This window comes from Rhinolophus sinicus, chromosome 3 (genome assembly GCF_057876585.1).
Source record: "Rhinolophus sinicus isolate RSI-liver-muscle chromosome 3, RSI-T2T, whole genome shotgun sequence".
Taxonomy (NCBI): domain Eukaryota; kingdom Metazoa; phylum Chordata; class Mammalia; order Chiroptera; family Rhinolophidae; genus Rhinolophus; species Rhinolophus sinicus.
Genome location: NC_142503.1, coordinates 176,515,196 through 176,533,468, shown reverse-complemented (window position 1 = coordinate 176,533,468; position 18,273 = coordinate 176,515,196). Strand labels below are relative to the sequence as shown.

The 18,273-nt window shown below is 46.8% G+C and overlaps 1 protein-coding gene across 8 annotated transcripts in view; it reads right to left on the bottom strand.

The window, feature by feature from the left end:
* RGS6 (regulator of G protein signaling 6) overlaps positions 1–18,273 on the bottom strand; it is a 466,453-nt gene that overhangs the window by 95,829 nt on the left and 352,351 nt on the right. The gene's annotated exons all lie outside the window — the stretch shown is intronic.

Here is an 18,273-nt window from a genome sequence, read left to right as displayed (position 1 = left end):
ACAGTGGGATGTGAGTGGAAATGACGTATGCCACTTCTAGACCTGGACGGTAAAAATTCCCACGTGAGCCTCCACAGCTCCACACCTTTCATTCTCCATCTGCTGGCTGCAGGGAGAGGATTTTAAGGGCCCAGGGGAGGGCAGAGTCACAATGTAGAAGGAGCCCGGGCTCCTGAACAACGGTGAAAATTGATGTCCCTTTTGGGCTCTGATGGGATTGAATGTTTGTCATGTTAAGCCCCAGAAATCTGGGCCTTACCTGTTCTGTCATCTAGTATTATCTTAACTAACCAAAAATTTTAAGAGTCAGAAGGGACTTCTAAAGCTCATTTACTCCAACCCTAGACAATACATTAGCCCAGTCCACAATATCCTGGAGAAGAGGTGACGTAATCTCCACTTAGAAAAACCTAGTACCTAGGAACTCACAAATTGTCCCCCAACTGTTCCAGTTACATTGTCTGTGATTTCTCTGAGCAGAAACTTGACTCTCTCTGATCTCCTCTCTTTGGCCTTAGTTTTGTCCTCTGACAATAGAAAAACAAACCCAGACCTTCTCACTCTGTGAGGCAGTCTTTTTTTTTTCCTCAAATTAGTTTCAGGTATATAAAACAATGTAATAGTTAGACATTTATCATTTATATCCCTCACACAGTGACAACCTCCCTCCCCGCATCCACTACCCCTCTGACATCACATACAGCAGTTACTTTTCCACTGTCTCTATTCCTAACGCTGTACTCCACTTCTTGTAACTATATATATACATAAAATTGTAGTTGACATTCATGATTGTTCAGCTTCAGCCTCAGGTGTACAGTGTAGTGATCAGGCATCTACATCATCCTTGAGATGGTCTCCCTAATGAGACAAGTGTCCATCGGATACCCTACAAAATCTTTACAACATTATCGGTTACATTCCCCAAATTGACTTTTGTATCTCTGTGGCAATCTTGAGGTTACGGAGATTGTGCTTTCTAATCCTCTCACCTTCCCCCTTAACCCCACCCCTCACCCCCATCTAGCAACGCTCAGTTTTTCCTCTATGTTGTGAGGCTGTCTTAATAGTCTAACACACTACTAACATCTCTTTGAGTTTTCCCCCTTCCAGGTAAAACATGCCTGGATACCTCAGCTGTTTCCTTGCATGACATGCCCTGGAGTCCTTCACCATTTTGGTCACAATTCTCTGAATATGCTCCCTTTAAAAATGTGGCACCTAGAACCAATGTTCTTAGGGCAGCACAGTTCAGAGGGGAGTAGAAGAATCCAATTTTCTGGAAGGTTCTGAACTTTCAATCAATCCACCTTTATTAAACCAGTGCAGACCTTTGAAGGCAGCTTTGTCACTTCAGGATGGGATGTGTGATAGAAAACAGCCTGAAAGGGCAACATTTCTCGATACCCAAGTCTTGTGGGTCTGAGGCTTGATGGGAGGCAAAGGGACTGCCAATTGCTCTCCTGGGGGAGCTTCCCAGCTGAAAGACTGGAGAGTTGCAGAAGGTATTAACTATTGCCCTTTTCCCAGAAATAAAGTTTCTCAGAAATTGGGCTGGTTGCCAGAAATGAACCAGTATAGGCCTGAGTGCCTAGATATTTTTTTCCCTCTGGCTTTCTGGAAGGTCAATGAAACCTACAGTTACCTACCAGGGCCCCATCCCCACACTTTGTGTGCTCCCCACAGGACCAGCCTCCGCTGATATGGTTTTGCAAGGCCCCCCCATTTCAACCTCAAAAGCAAGACTTCTAAGCTTTTCCTCACTTATGCTCTGGATTGCCATCTATGAGTTAAACTTTGGATCCAAAACACTCCTGTTCATTCACATTCTTTGAGAGAAAGGGGAGTGTATATCTGTGTGTACTTGTGAGTGCGGGTCCATTTCCTCCAAATTATACAAGTTCAACATTTGTCCTAGGAAATGAAGAACAAAGCACAAATCAAATAAGAACTGTAATCCCAAGTTGGGGGTGGGGGAGTGACTCTAACCTGTTTTTTCCTCAAAAGAAAAATAGTTCTTTTTTGTGGGTTGCCTAGAAACGGAGAGGTTTCCAGCATCAGCAGCAGCTCTCCCCCGGGCAGGCGGATTATCTTTCTGCTGAGCTGGCTGAATCATTATTTATCACCTGCCAAGATTGATTACTCACCCTGGGACAATGACAGCCCTTCCTTTCCCTTGTTAATTACTGTCATCATTAATATCCATGTCACTAATTAGTATTCATTCACATTGAAACTCCTTCCTTGCTGTCATATCCGCTCCCCCTCCATCCCACCCCAACCTTCAGCACCATTGTCTGGGTTTCTACCCCCTTTTGGCTTTATGTGCCCAGTGTCTGGCCTAATTGTCTCCCTAGTTCACCAGGCCTGAGTTTGCATTCACAGAACTGAAAGATCCCATTTAAGCACTTTTTTTTTTTTTGTAAAGAAGGGAAAGTCACAAAGGCCCCTTTTTACAGCAGGGACCACAGGCCTGGGTTTCCTATCCCTGGTGCTGCCACCATGACAGCCAGTGTCTTCATCGGGGGACCTGTGTGACTGTCCTCAGGCCCGGTGTGGGCTGGGCTGTCCTGGGCCACTGCCCTCAATCTGCCGCAGCGTCCACCTCCTGCCACCCGTCACACGCTGTGGCCACAGCAATGCTGTGGACACTCTCATTCTGGGTGTGGGGGATTCTAGGCTCTGAGGATGAATCCAGGAGGGGCCAGCCTCCAGCCTGGGGGCAGAAAGGAAATCGGTGCATGTTCAGCCTCAGGAACAAGTTAGGAAGGGAAATTTGTCAAAATACTTTATTTTATGTCCTTTAAAAAACCTACAATGATTACACTGTAGAGTCAGACAAGAAGAGTGCAAATAACCATCAGGAGAAAGCACTATTCTTCTTCTCTCTTCCCACTGTTCTTCTATATTTAAGTATATATTTATTATATGCAGCATGCTTTATGTTTCTATATGTATTGTATGTATGTATTTCAATATGTCTTTTCTACATATATAATTATGTTTATTGGAAGGGTATTTGGACACAACTCAAAAGTTCTCTAGAAGGAGGCTGAATAAATAAATTATGGTTCACCTTACAATAAATATTATTGAATACCTACTGTATTAGATGAAAAAGCCTATTGAGAACAGCATATGTTTTAGAATGAAATTTTTACAATAGAAAATATATATTTGTATTTATACTCTACTAATTACATCTGTATGCATATATACACATATGCAGAAGAAAAGCTCTGGAAGTATATTTAAACTGCTAACTTTAGGTTATCATGGGGAGAGGGTTGGGTCACATTATGGGAAACTTCTATTCTTTACATTTCCTTATGATGTGGAGTTCACAGGATGTTAGTATATTACTTTTGCACTGAGAAACCACTTTTCATTTTAAAAAGCAGAGAGGGAAGAATTGGTCTCTGAGACTAAAGTGGAGAGGGTATGGAGAATGGGGTTACAGATACCGAGTAGAGAGGGTTTGGGGAACTTAGAATGGCTCCCTGCTGGCCCCTGGGGCCTGGGCATTTTCTGTTCCCCAGGGAAAGGGCAGAGGGGAGTGAAGGCAGAACTCACAAAGCTGTCTTTTCCCTGAGGAGTAAAGAGTGGGAGGCACACCATGTGCCTCAAATTGGTCTCTCTCTCTGGCCGTCTGTGGTCCCAGGACCTCAGAGTGGCCTTCCATAGACTCTCCCAGGCTGCTCACCACAGTCCTGGACTGAACGTGACAACCTGCACTCTTCCCTTGTTTACTTGGGCAGAGTGAGACTCAGGGATCTCTTCCTGGTGACTTTCCAAGTTATAGTAACTCACGACCAGTACAAACTGGGTTTGACTAAGCTGGTAAGATCTTCCAATGTTTTAGGGTATTCTCTTTCTGGTTTGGAGGAGACCCTTATGATGAAAGGGTTCTATCCTGGGTTTTGTTTTCAGGTGTTTTAAGCTCGCCTGAAGATTTGGGGATACCTGGAACTTCCTCCCAAATAAGTCAGAATTCAAGCAGATCCTTCTATGAAACACTCCCCGCATTCTTCCCAAAGTATTGTATCAATTTGAGCCCAAATTAGATTATGTAAACTTGATAAAGGACTGGTTCTAGTCACCTGCAAATTTCAAGTTACCTGAAACTTGGTGGCTTTTATACCACAGTACAGATAACTGAAGTAATTGATAACTTGTCATCCTCACCACTGGGGAAAGACACTTCCATCTGAGCAAACTGTTTCTGGAGCCCAACAAAGATAAGACAGTTACTGCTGTGAGTGAGTTGGCATGAGGAGTATGGTACCCCTCAGTCAAGGTTATGACCCAATCCACCATTGGATTCTCACAGCCCTGCTAAAGTCTCAGCTGCATCTGTGAGTAGAGAGGGCAGCTTTATGCCAACTCATCACACATGCAGGTGCCATGTGCAGGCAAACGCTCACGAAGGGGAAGCAATATTCCTGAATGCCCATTTTGTACCAGGCCAGGGCTATGCACTTGACCCTGTTATTACATTGTCATCTTTATAATAGTTGCGTAAAATATAATGACTATTATACCCATTTTAAAGATTAAGCCCGGAGAGGCCGAAGGCCACATACTAGCACCTATTCGAGCCAAGGTTGGAATCCAGGCAATCCCATACCAAAATATTATTTCCACTACACCATTCTGCCTCTATCATCTCTGAATAACTTTCTGAATACTATACAGAAGAATAATTGGAAAAGTTATATTCTGGAAAAGTTAATTTAGTGACAATAATAATTACTACTACATGCTATTTAGCTAATAATTTATTGAGCACTTTCTATATTCTAGGCTTTGAAATGATCCTGCTATAATAATCCTATGACGTAAATACACCATTATTTCCTTTTTGCAGATACATTGAAGAACACTCCAAGTAGGACAGGCTTTACAGTTTTAGACCTTTCTTTTATGCCTTAATTAGAAAAAACAATAAAAAGTGCCACAGTTAGGTAGCAGAGAAAGCAAGAAGAACTGCTAACCTGAGCTTTGGAGGGTGGGTGCAATGAATAGCTGGCAGTAAGAGAGAAGAAGATACAGGTGGAAAGACTAGTGTGATGACAGGTCGAGTGGCATTTTTGAGGAGTATCGTTCAGTCAATGGGCTTGAGTTTTTCCAGGAAGAGCAGGACAATTGAACAGATACACACTTGCTTACCAAGCATCGGATGCAATAAAGCACAGTGTTTATAAATGCAGACAGATTTGAATTCAATTCATGCTACGTCATTTACAAACTGTGTGACCCTGGGCAGGTTTCTTAACCATCACCCACCCAATCTTCATTTCTTCAAAGGTCAACAGGGGGAAATACCACCTACTTACAGGATAAAATAAGATTATACGTATGAAGCCCTTACCACAAAGCCTGGCCCATGGTTTTGCTGAAGTGGCCTGTTTATTATTAGGTCACCTACCTGTTTTGTGCTTTCATTTCCTCATATAAAAATGAAGACAATAATGAAGGACCTGCTGCATAGGTCTGAGGGTGAAAGGAAAGGCTGTATGTGCAATGCTAGCTAATACAGTGCCTCATACAGAATAAGCATGAACACACATTCGCTACTGACACAGTCCATGGTTTAGGAACCTTGTACTGGGGCCAATTGTCTAACCAAGTCATTTGCATGGCTGGGAGAAAGAGCAGAAACTTGAAATTCTTGTGTTATTTGCCTGCTTTTTCATTTTAAGCCTTAGAGAATCTCAAATGTCTTCTGATGCTTTTAGGAAGGGGTCTGCTGCTAATGGCGCTTGTTGGGCAGAAGGAGAAATAAAGGAGAGCGTGGCCGCAGGCAAGCTTAAGAAGCTTGATGGGGCCTCACTGAGGGAGTAGGACCCCTTCCTGACAGCTTTGCTGGCCCTGCTCTTCTGGAGTACATTTCCTGGAACGTGAGGGCAGAAAGCAAAACAGGTGCCCTCACACCACTGTCATCCAGTGGAACATAACACACTGAGCATCATTCTGGTTCTCTGGTCAACCTGACAGCCTCTTCTTCATCCCTTCTCTCCTCTTCTACAGCAGGGACCCCCTTTCCACTCCCAGAATATACCTTGCTCTACCCCCTCCAGGGCCTTTGCACATGCTTTTCCCTGGGCCAGTAACACGCTCCCCTTTCTCCAGTCTACCTTTGCCTAACGCTGACTCCTGCAGTCCTTTGGCCCTCATTTCCCACTAACGGCTTCACTGCTCTTCACAGAGGTCCAGGTCCTCTGGCTTTCACTTGTAGAGAACAAGTTTCCTTCTCTTTGGAGCACTTACTGCAGTTGGTCATTGTCTACTTCCCACTCTGTATTAGTTTCCTGGGGCCTTCGTGACAAAGTACCACAAACTGAGAGGTTTAAACAACAGAAATTTATAGTCTCACAGTTCTGGAGACCAGAAGTCTGAGATCCACGTGCCGGCAGGGTTGTTTCATGAGGCCTGTGTGGGAGAATCTGTTCCATGCCTCTCCTCTCACTTCTGGCAGTCTTTGGTGTTCCTTGGCTTGTAGTTATAGAAAAATATACATCATATAATATGTATCCATCCATATGTACATATTCACTACATTTAAAAAATTTCTCTCGATTTTTTGTGACCCATAGAAACCTCACCAGAACCAACCGTGGGTGAGCAATTTGCTAAACCACTGCTTTAGATGAAAGGTTCAGGGTTTTTCATCCATCAACATTGTCTTTCAAAAGTTACATTTTTTTTCTTGTAAAAAGAAATCTCAATAAATGAATACAGTAGAAAACAGTAGGCAGCAATTCAGACTGTCTCTTTGCTCATTCCACCTTGGCTGTCATCTGAAGAAAACAGCGAGTAGAAGGGACGGAAAAGTCTTCAAGCCTTTTCTCCAGGGGCTGAAAAACACCCACACCCTCCCATCTGTCCCTGCTGCTCAATCACTGGCTTCAGGACTGCAGAGTTCAAACTGCCCTGTGACTGGCTTTCGTCTACTGTGTGATTCTCACTTCTTAACAGAAAGGCTTCTGCATCGGTTTGACTTGGTTTTGAACAGGTTGGAGGAATTATATCCAGACACATGGAATACGATTGTGAACCCAGAGATATCCAAGCATCATTGCCTTATCCAGTCCTAAACCAGGCTCCGTCAGGGCCACCTCCCTAGGGTCTTCTTGAAGGCCAGACAGATGAGCTTGCAGGCCACCACGGACATGTGGCAACTGCGCCCCACAGCGCCCCTCAGCGCACACAGCGGGGACGACAACCAGCTGATGGAAAACCCCTGATGAGCCTTCCCCACCCCAGACCAGCCTCCTCCTGCTCAGACTCTGTGCTTCCCCATGCTCTGAAATGTAAAGCTTCCGTGTGCATTATGAAAAATAATAGGGGGCAGGAGACCAGGCGAGGTTATTACCAACTCATAAATCAACCGGGAGGCTCTGAGGGCTGTGGCGAGGCATCTGGGACGGGCTCCCCCGGATTGTTATCTCACCCCAGCCCCCACAATTGATTCATAACCTCATAACACTCCTGCATCCGGATACCAAGTCTTCTATCTAATTGTCAGCAGCCCGGTACATGATTTGCAAGAGGATGTGGGCAGCAGCAGAGGTGGGGGTGGAGGAGAGATTAGTTTTGTCAATCAAAAGCGGTCCAGGGTGAGGTGGAGAGCATTCGGGATTTAGCACGATGATCGGCTTATTAAAGGGAAGGCTGAATGTGGCTGCATTGATTGGGCCCAGTGCAGGGAAATGGAGGATGGCAGCAACTGTGGGTATAGCCTCTGTTCCCTGAGGGTGGCTGCCACTGACAACTGCCTTACACTCACTCCAAAGGCAGAAATGAAAAACAAATAAGCAGAGTTGCAGCTTTGGGGAGAAGTGATCTAATGTCAGGTGTCCAGTAGCAGCAGAGAGCATTACAGATATTTTGAAGGCTGCTGAGCACTTCCGGGAGGGGTGGAGGGGACTGAAAGGCATCAGGAGTTTTATTACCTTCCAGTGTTGTCTAATGATCATCTCATTTGTGTACATTTGAATCTAAGGTGTGGTTCATGAACACTTTACATTTAAATTAATCTGTGGGGCTAAGGCTTTCTTAAGGGAAGCAGAGAGGAGAGTCAAGAGGTAAACTTGACAACACCTGGGTCTGCAGGTTGCAGTTGCTTACCCGGAATCTGATCCATCTAACGAAGGTATTAGGCCAGGGGTGTCCAAACTGCGGCCCGCGGGCCAACTGCGGTCGGTCCACAATCCATTGTTAATTGGCCCGCAGCAAATTCCAAAAATATATTTAGTTTACTTAAATAAACCAGATGAGGCAATACATACTTCACCTCGAGTGAGTAGCCTGGCTGTTTGTGTATTTTACCGCATATGGCCCTTGGTGAAAAACCGTTGAAAAAAGTTTGGACACCCCTGTATTAGGGCAATAACCCTGATACGTGTCCACAGCTTGTTTTAAGGCTTAAGTCTGCAAAGTGCACCAGACACCTGCCACTACCTTGGGATAGGCAATGCGTGCACAGCAGGGAGTGTGAGCAAGCCAGGTTTCAAGCAGAGTCTGGGACATACAGGTTTTTGGGCAAAACTTCTTTGATGTTACACTACTTACAGCTCTAGTTCCCCAGAGCTCTGGCTTGGTGGAATGAACCTATTTTTTGTAATCAGACAGACCTTGGTTCAAACCCTGGCTCTGCCACTTGCTAGCGTGTCACCTTAGACAAAATCCTCAGCCACTCTCAGCCCCAATTTACCCACCTGCAAAATGGGGCCAATCACAGACTCTACCTCAGATTCTGTTGTATTAAAATAAGGAAATGGAGGTAGACAATTGGCACAGTCCCTGGGCATACCAGTGAATGTTGGTTCCTCTCCTTCCTTTCCCACTTAAAATTCACATACACCCTCCATCTGCCCAAAGTGGAATCTGGCTTGGAGCTTATTTCCTGGGCAGAGAGCCTCAGCCTGGATCAGGTCTTTCTCCTCCTCGTCCTCATGGATAGTTCAGAGCTCGGTTCTTTTGAGTTTCTCCATTTCATTCAGAAAGATCAGCCCATCTTTTCAGTAATTGGTCTGGGATCTTCTCTATCAGCAGAGGATCTACTCCCCATTTCCAGTTCTTGAGGCAAAATGTCAGAAGAACCCCAAGGAGCCCTGAGATCTCTCGTCCATCCCAGCCATGGCCAAACCCTTAGTCTGGCTTCGCCCAAAGGAGCGGCCAGGAGGCAGGCAGCCTGGGTGTGAATCCGGGTCCCCCTCCCACAGCTCTGTGACCTGGGGGGGGTGCCTTGCCCATTGTAAGCTTCACTTTCTATATGATAAACACGTACTCTGAGAGCACGGACATGAGGATAATGCTCGTAGAAGGTTCAGCCTCGTGTCCTTCAGCAGCCAGCAAATGATCAGTAAATTGCTGACTTTACCCTTCTTATCATTGCTATTACTTTGACTGGAACATTTACATTCATTTACCTGCAACGATCAATAAGATGGCTCTGTCCTTAAACAAACAGGCACATGAGCGTGTGGCACGGGCTCTGACGGGAGTATTAGTGGGGTGCTGTGGGGCCAGAGACAGGGAGTATTTAATTCCAGCTGCCCCACTGTCAGGAAAAGGTTCCGAGAGGGAGGCGATTAGGATCGATGGGAACGAGTGAGAAAGGATAGACTGAGGAGGGAAGCAGTGGATGAAGAGTCAAAGACTCTTAGCAAAGCAGCCTGACACAACCACACTAAGGGCACCGTGTGACATCTAACATTTATATCCAGGTCAAGATGCATCAAACAGCAACTCTCTGGGGCCAGAGGAAAAGGTCCGAAGAGGGTGAAATCACCAGCGTGCGCTTGCACCACCTATGTGCAAAGCATTGCACCAGACACCAAGGGCTGATATCCAAGCATGAATCAGAAAAAGAACCAGGCTTAAGAGCCAAAGAGAAATGACCTCAGAGCTGCTGAGCAATGATCTCATGCTTTCCCAGCATCAGGATGCTGGCCTTTGCCTCCATCCTTGTTCTCAGCCTGGGTCTCCTGGCTCCTGCCGGCATTGCCATGCTCCCTCCCCACAGTCGGCCTCAGGTAGGTGGGCCCTGCTGGCTCAGACTGCAGCTTCTGTACTTCTGCTGCCAGTCATGGTCCTGGATCCCTGCCCAGCTGCCATCAGTGAGGCTCCCAAACTCACAAGGGTCCACGTGCAGGACAGCAGAACACCACTGTCGCCCCACCTCCCCATCTTCAGGGGAGGGCCAGCGGCTTGGGGCTTCTCGGGGCTCCATGGCCATTTTCTTCCCCAGGACTCCTGCTGCTTGACTCCACCCCAACAACAGCCCTGATACTGAGGGCAGAGAGCTGGGTGGTCTCAGGGTGCGGAGGTTGACGACCACAGGACAGAAGCAGTGTCAGGAGTGACAGGAGATGGTCAGAGGCCCGTGTGTCCTGACCCTGCTGAGGGCTGGCAAGGGCCCTAAATAACCAGAGGGCCAGCAGGATGCTACTTGCTGCTCAGTCATCAGCGAGAAACCAGGACACTGCCCACCCTGCCCACCTTCCTCCCTCCTGAAATCCCTAAATCCCTTTCCTCCTCAGGCATTTAGGTGAGGGATTGGGGCCTGGCTTTGGAAGACTTGAGAGAAAAGTGAAGCCAGCCACCTGAGATGGAGGGGAGCTGCTAGAGTTTACAGTTCAGACCTCCACATCTGCCTTTCCCAGTTTTTGTGGGCCAGGTTCTCAAATCAATAACATACCCCACATGAGGGGTAGGGGGTGGGGGAGGGGGGTGCTGAGGGAGGGGAATGAGGTCCCTGAGTCCTGCAGGGGCTGGCTTCCTCCTCCTTAGTCCCCAGTCTCTTATTCCAGCCCTCCCTCGCCTCCCGACAGACAAGCTACACTCCTCACCCCCCACCTCAACATCTGTGCCCAGTGTTTGCCCAACCCTTATCAGCACACATGCTACACACCCATACCCATGCACACACTCAACTCACACACACATTCACACCCACTCAATACCTGCAAAACACACTCAATCTCTCTCTCTCTCTCTCTCTCTCTCTCTCTCTCTCTCTCACACACACACACACACACACACACACGCGAACCCTCTCATATTTCAATGATATCTAATTACTTCTGTAATATGTCCCCGTCCCTAAAATCCTGAAACATGACAAAAAGAAGCTTAGAGTTTACAATTTGTGAGGATAAATGTTGAGGAAAGAACGGCTTTTACCTGTTGGAAACCTGAGTAATGCAGAGTGTAGGCCAAATCTCAGCACTACTCCTATGATCAACAGCCGTGAGCGCACTTGCTAGAAACAATCCCGGCTACAATCCCGACTGCCTCATGCAGTAGCTGGTGAGGAAAAGAGAGCCGAACCCAGCCGGGGAAGGGAGAAGCGCATGCACTAGTCTTTAAGATGCAGAACACGTTTTCTCTTGCAAGTGTCTAGACGATTTTAGTCCTCCGAGGTGAAGGGGAGCTCTTAGAGCTGAAGGGTAGGAGGATGGGGTATCAGATGGGAAAAGGAAGGCAAGAAAGGAAAGCGTAAGTGCTACAGCTACAGAAAGGCACGCCTAGTGGAGACTGCTCGGTCACCGGACGCTGTGAGGGTGAGGTCCTGAGTGGGAGCCCCGTAAACACCACACTGGGGGCAGTATAATGAAGGGGCTGTGCACAAAAGTGTGGTCAGGTTAAGGGCTGGGGAAGCAGCAGGGAACTAGAGCATCAGCTAGAGAAGATTCCGCCACTAGGTCAGATGGGGCGGGAGGGGCCAGGGTAGTTACTGGAACCTGGAGGAGGTGGCTGCGGTAGGAGAGGCTGGCCAGACAGAAGCCGTGGCTTCAGTAGAACACAGATGCTGTCAGACCAAGGTTTACCAGGGAATGAATGTCTCCTCCTCTCCTCTGATCTGCTGGTCTCCCTGGGGTTGATTCCATCGTACTCAGGGAGCGTGGGAGCCCATTGATGCAGCCAATAGTGACAGCCTCCAAGTAGCCAGAGCAGGCCAAGAGGGGTGGACGGTGGCTCTGGAGGGACAGATGGAGAGGACCCAGCACCAAGGTGGAGGAGAGAAAGCATTATTACAAGCTTAGCCATAAAGCATTGTTCAGGCAAGCCTTATTATTTAGCACGCTTACTTCAGCAGAAGCCAGGGCTGGAAGGTTTTGCTCCAATGTCCTGCTTTGCACAATTCTGACTCTTTACATCTATAAGGATATAGAGTGTACACAAGGGCTCCACACATACCAGCCCTTAAGTCACTGTCACGATACATCTGAGCCTTCGCACAGATGTTGCCACTTCACACCGGGGGGAAACTGAGGTTCGGGGAGCCTAATGGTTTCTTCATTTGTTCTTTCTAAAAAGCATTCACTGATGGCAGACAGGTGGCTTAGTTGGTTAGAGTGCGAGCTCTGGGCAACAGGGCTGCCGGTTCAATTCCCACATGGGCCAGCAAGCTGCTCCCTCCACAACTAGAAAGAAGTCAATGAGCTGCTGCTCAGCTCCTGGGTGGCCAGATGGCTCAACTGGTTGGAGCGCGGGCTCTCAACCACAAGGTTGCCAGTTAGACTCCTCGACTCCTGCAAGGGATGGTGGGCTCCACCCTCCCACAACACGGCACCTTGAGCTGAGCTGCCGCTGAGCTCCCGGATGGCTAAGTTGGTTGGAGCGTGTCCTCTCAACCATAAGGTTGCCGGTTGGACTCCTGCAAGGGATGGTGGGCTGTGCTCCCTGCAACTAACAATGGCAACTGAACATGGAGGTGAGCTGCGCCCTCCACAACTAAGATTGAAACAACAACAACTTGACTTGGAAAAGTACCGGAAGTACACATTATTTCCCAACAAAGTCCTGGTCCTGTTCCCCTTTCCCAATAAAAATAAATAAATTAATTAAAAAAAAAAAAAAAAAAAAAAAGCATTCACTAAGCTTCTACTGTGCCCAATGCTGTTCTTCACTGAAGTGGGAAACAAGAGGGCACAGTTCCCGCCCTCTGAAGGCTCATGCCTTCATGGAGAAGTCAGACAATTAACAAGTATGCTACACAGAAACAGGACAAAACAGTGCAATAATGAAGATAAAATGGGGTCACAGGAGAGAGGTTGACTGGGGATTGGGAGGTGAGCAAGATGAGGTTGTCATGGAGGCGTGAACAGCAGGAAGGATGCGGCTGGGTGAGGATTTGGAGAAAGAGCATCCCCAAGAGAAGGACAGTGATGCTAATGCCCTTCAGTGGGGACAAACAGGAGGAAGGCACATGTGACGGGAGACGGAAGACCCAGGCCAGACTGGAGACGAGACTGGAAACGGAGGGGCTGCACCCCCTAGGGAAGCCTCTGGAGGGCTCTGAGTAGGGGAGGGGCCTGGGGTATGTTTTTCAAAAATCCCCTGGGCTGCTGGGGGAGAAGGGATTGTAGAGGGACAAGAGCAGAAGCAGGAGCCACTCTCAGTGGTTGGAGTAATCGAATGTTGGCTGGGTTCGGTGGTGGCAGTGAGACTGAGTGAAGCAAGAGGGTTCAGGGTCTACCTCGGAGGCACGTCTCCTGGTCCTCCCCAATGGCCGGGACAGGAGGGTGAGAACAAGAGGAGTCAGGATGGACTCCCAGGTTTCTAGCTTAACTAAATGGATGCATGGTGGGGGCTTGGATTAACTGAGATGGAGAAGCAGTTTGGGGAGGAAACCTGGGTTCATTTGTTGGCCATGTTTTGTGTGAGACAGATAGATATACACAGTAGCCATCCAAGTAGAGACATCGAGTCGGCTGTTGGATGTATGAGGCTGGATTTTTGGGAGAGAGCAAGTCAGAGATACTAACTGGGGGTCACTGGTGTTTAGGAATGTTCCTCAAAGCTGGAGGAGGTCACCCAAGGAGAAGATGTAGAAAGGGAAGAGAGGGGTGTTGGCACCAAGCCATCAGCCTGTCAATGGCACAGCCGGCAGGGGACCCAAGCCTGTCCTTCCAGAATCTAGAATGCCTTCCATCACCCCGAGTGCCTGGGCTTTTCTCTTCTGTGACTTATTTGATGACCACGATGCTCCATTCCCCTGCCTCAGGAGAGAGCAAGAGAAATGAGCGCAAACACTGGACTCTCTGCCAGGCCATCCCAGAACCTGCCTCTAGTACCACCTCCCTTTCCCAGCTCATGTCTCGATTCAGGAAATACATCTACACTTACCACCATTTCCAGCACCTGACGGCTCTGTACAGTGACCAGAGAGACAGCTAAGAATTTCCGTGTTCTCTTTTGATTAAAAACAAGCTTAAATTTGTTTTCTGGCTTTTTTATGACTAAATTACAGCAGACTCCCTGAAAGCATGTTGTGTGCCTCTGGAGCTGGCCTAGCCAGTGGCCAGGCTCTGCTGTGAGAGCACTGCTTCTGAGGGACAGTCACTCAGCCCCCACCCATGTCAGAAGACTTTGAGGTGGGAATGTCATCAGGAGTCGGGCATCTTCCTAAGCTGGTTCCTCGCTGCATACCAGTTGACTCCACACCGAGAGAAGCTGGCTTTTGTTGGGAGAACATGCTGAGAATATTCCCAAGTGGGTAAAGCGTATTACAAGGACAGAAAAAATATAAAACCCATCACGCATTTATCTTTTCTAGCACTGTTTCCTCATCATTGCCCCTGCCCCTACTTCTAACATGGATTAGGTTTGAAGAATTAAAGATATCGCTAGAATTAAATACCGAGAATACAACAGGACCCAAGTACTGAATGGGGAGAGAGCTGTATGAGGAAACCCCAGTGAAGGATAGCAGCTGAAAGTGAACACAGAATGTAGTTTACAATTCCTAGAAATAATAAAACAAAATAGTAGGGTCTATGGCACTCATTTCTTGGCCTGTCTCTCCATTAGTGCATTTGGGGTCCATAAGGAGAGAGACCCCTGTCACCTCAGCTCTGCCTCCCTGAGTCACTGCAAGGGGTACATCACAAATTTTCAATACATATCTGATTAACACATTAAAGACTGAAGTGGCCCAAACCAATGATTTGCATTTTGGTGTAGTTAATAACTATGCTGTTACCCCCCACCCCCCAGATGTTGGTTTTGATGGAGTTGGTTACTTCTTAGGGCCACTCCTGAATCTTGATAGGAAGACAGGCCAGATCTTTGGTGTAGAAAGTTATCTTGCTATTTGCTATTGCATGTTATTTACACGTATGTTAAAGAAGAGGGGCCGACCCATGGCTCTATTCTAAGTTACTGAGGACTAGAACTTGATATGTCAGTAGCCCATTCCTGCCCACGCTGATTCTCCTGGTGGTATTATAGTCAAATATCGTCAAAGCCCTGAATGGCCTTAAAAGCCCAGGTTAATATCAAGGTTGTATGGCTCGGCTTGTAGGCAGAACGAAAGGCTGGTATCTGATCAATACCTGATAAAAACACTGTCCATTTTTCTAATACATCTCCTCAGGGATGGTCATCTCCAGGCTGATGGGAAGGTAGTAGACTGAGAGACCCAGACTTGGGTTTATTCGGCAGAGAGTTGTGTATAGTTTTGAGGGACTGAGATTAGGTTCAGCTGCATATTACAGAAAAGCCAAACCAACCAACCAACCAAACAAGCAAACAACCAAACAAAATAACAGTGGCTTAGACAAGATAGAAGTATATTTGGTAAAAGAAGTCTGGAGGTGGCCATACGGGGACCTCAGGCATCCACACATTAATATTTCTCTTCCACACTCCTAGTGCTTGGCTTCCATCCCCAGGGTCACATTATAGCTCTAAATTTCTGCGGAAGCATCAGACGTCCCATCTGAGCTTCAGGCAGGAAGAAGAAGAAGCAGAAGAGCGAAAGCGTGCCTTTCCCAGTGGAGACACCTCCCTTTAAGCATAGTTTCCAAAGTCCCAATGCTCTACTTACACATGGTGATACACAGAATAATGGCCCCCCAAAGAGGTCCATGTCCTAATCCCCGAAACTGTGATTATCTACCTTACATGGCAAAAGGGACATTGCAGATACGATTGAGGACTTCAGGATGGAGAGATTACCCTGCATTCTCCAGGTGGGACCAGTGTACTCACAAGAATCTTTCTAAGACAGAGGTAGGAGTGAAAGAGAGATGTGATGACAGAAGCAGAGGGGCGTGCGTGCATGTGCGTGCATGTGTGTGTTGAAAGGCGGGAGGGTAGGGAGGGAAGGGAAGGGAAGAGGAAGAGGTGGTGGGGAAAGCACCAGCTACAGCTGCTGGCTTTGAAGACAGAAGAAAGGACCATGAGTCAAGGAATGCAGGCAGCCTCTAGAAGCTGGAAAAGCCAAGGAAACAGATTCTCTCCTAGAGCCTCCACAAGGAAGAAGGTTCTGCCTTGATTTTAGCCAAGACCCATTTCAGACTTCTGACCTCCAGAATTATAAAATAATACATTCGTACTGTGTTGTTTTAAGCCACTACATTTATGGTAACTTGTTGCAGCTGCAATAGGAAAAACATAGTTATTTTGTTACCTCCTATGACGGTGATATTTCTGGGTCATTTTCTTTTTTCTTTTTTACAAACCTTTTTTTCTTTTTCTTTAGATTTTATTGGGGAAGGGGAACAGGACTTTATTGGGGAACGGTGTGTACTTCCAGGACTGTGTACTTCCAGGACTTTTTTCCAAGTCCTTTCAATCTTAGTTGTGGAGGGTGCCGTTCAGCTTCAAGGTGTTGTCCTTTCAGTCTTAGTTGTGGAGGGCACAGCTCAGCTCCAGGTCCAGTTGCCGTTGCTAGTTGCAGGGGGCACAGCCCGCCATCCTTTGTGGGAGTCGAACTGGCAACCTTGTGGTTGAGACCCCACTGGCCCATGTGGGAATCAAACTGGCAGCCTTCGGAGTTAGGAGCATGGAGCTCTAACCACCTGAGCCACCGGGCCGGCCCATTTCTCGGTCATTATCAAGGCTTCAGAACCTATTGCATGAGTGGCCTTGAGAACATGCTAAACCAAGTTCTCCATTCTCTGGAAGGCACACTCATGCTTCTTTCCTTGGACCCTAACAGCACAGGGTATCTGCCTTCTTGTCTATCATTGTATATTGATTAACAGAAACTTATGAAATATTAAGGGTATAACACTTTTGAAATCTGTGCCATACAATTTCCCCTCCCATTTGTCACTCACATTTAAGACACCTTTAGAGGTAAAGTTTTTATATATTTTATGTTCACACCCATCAATTCTTTCTTTTACCATTGGTGTCATGCTTGCACTATTCTCAAGGCATTTTAAGGGACGAGCTTTTATAAGTTTTGGTTGAATTCACTTATCCATTTACTTAGCAAATACTTACTGAATGCCTCCTATATGCCAGGCACTGTCATAAGTGCTGGAGTGTCATCTAAAGCATAGAGCTGAATCCAGAATAAGAACATCGATCACTGAAGGGTTTATAAAGGGAAATAAGCACAGACCCCAAACACATGCCACTGTAGTGAAAGACCAGCCACACAGAGATTATAGCGACGCCACCCAGAACTCAAATTCTTGGATCTCAGGGCTTTTTACAATGAATGGAATCTACGGGAGCAAGACGCTAAGGAAATTGCAATGTGAGCCCCTGGATGAGACTTACAATGACACTAAAGAAAGTATTAATAGAATTTGCTCCACATCATCCCCAAAGGAACAATCATCGATGATAAAACTTTTTATTTCATTAGCAAGTTAAATGCAGATATTATCCATCCCTTAGGACTCTTTTTAGACTCTCTCTGAATCAAAGAATCCCAGCAAGGGAAGAATTACGCTTCCTTTGAGGGTTTTCACTTAGAAAGGCCTGTAAGAGAGAAAAATAGCATCTCAGGGTTACTGCCCCTGGGCTTGACCTCATCAACTCAAGAAAAGTCGAAATGTCCTGTGGTTTGCCGACTCCAAACTGAACAAGCCTCTAATTATTTATTTGTTACACTTCACTTGTTCCTAGTCCACATTTTTCTTTTGAAGTAAAACATATTAGTTTGGTGCAAAAGTAATCGCGGTTTTTGCAATTATATTTAACCTTTTAAACTGCAATTACTTTTGCATCAACCTAATAGTAAGTGCCCAGAAAACTCACCCCCAAATTAGTGTACTGCAAGCAACACAAAGGACTCAAACTACAACACGTGAGAGATTCTAGCAAAGAGCAGACAGGGCAGGATATTTGCCCGGCCCTCATGACCCTGGGAGAGGAGACATGCGTTTGCCTAGCTACAGGCCGCGAGCTAGGCCTTTCCAGGAAAACCCCCACGCACGTGCCAACTGAAGGAGACCTCCTACCTCCATTTTGTAGAAGCAACTCATGCCTGAAACGCCACCTGTATACATGTATGGCTTG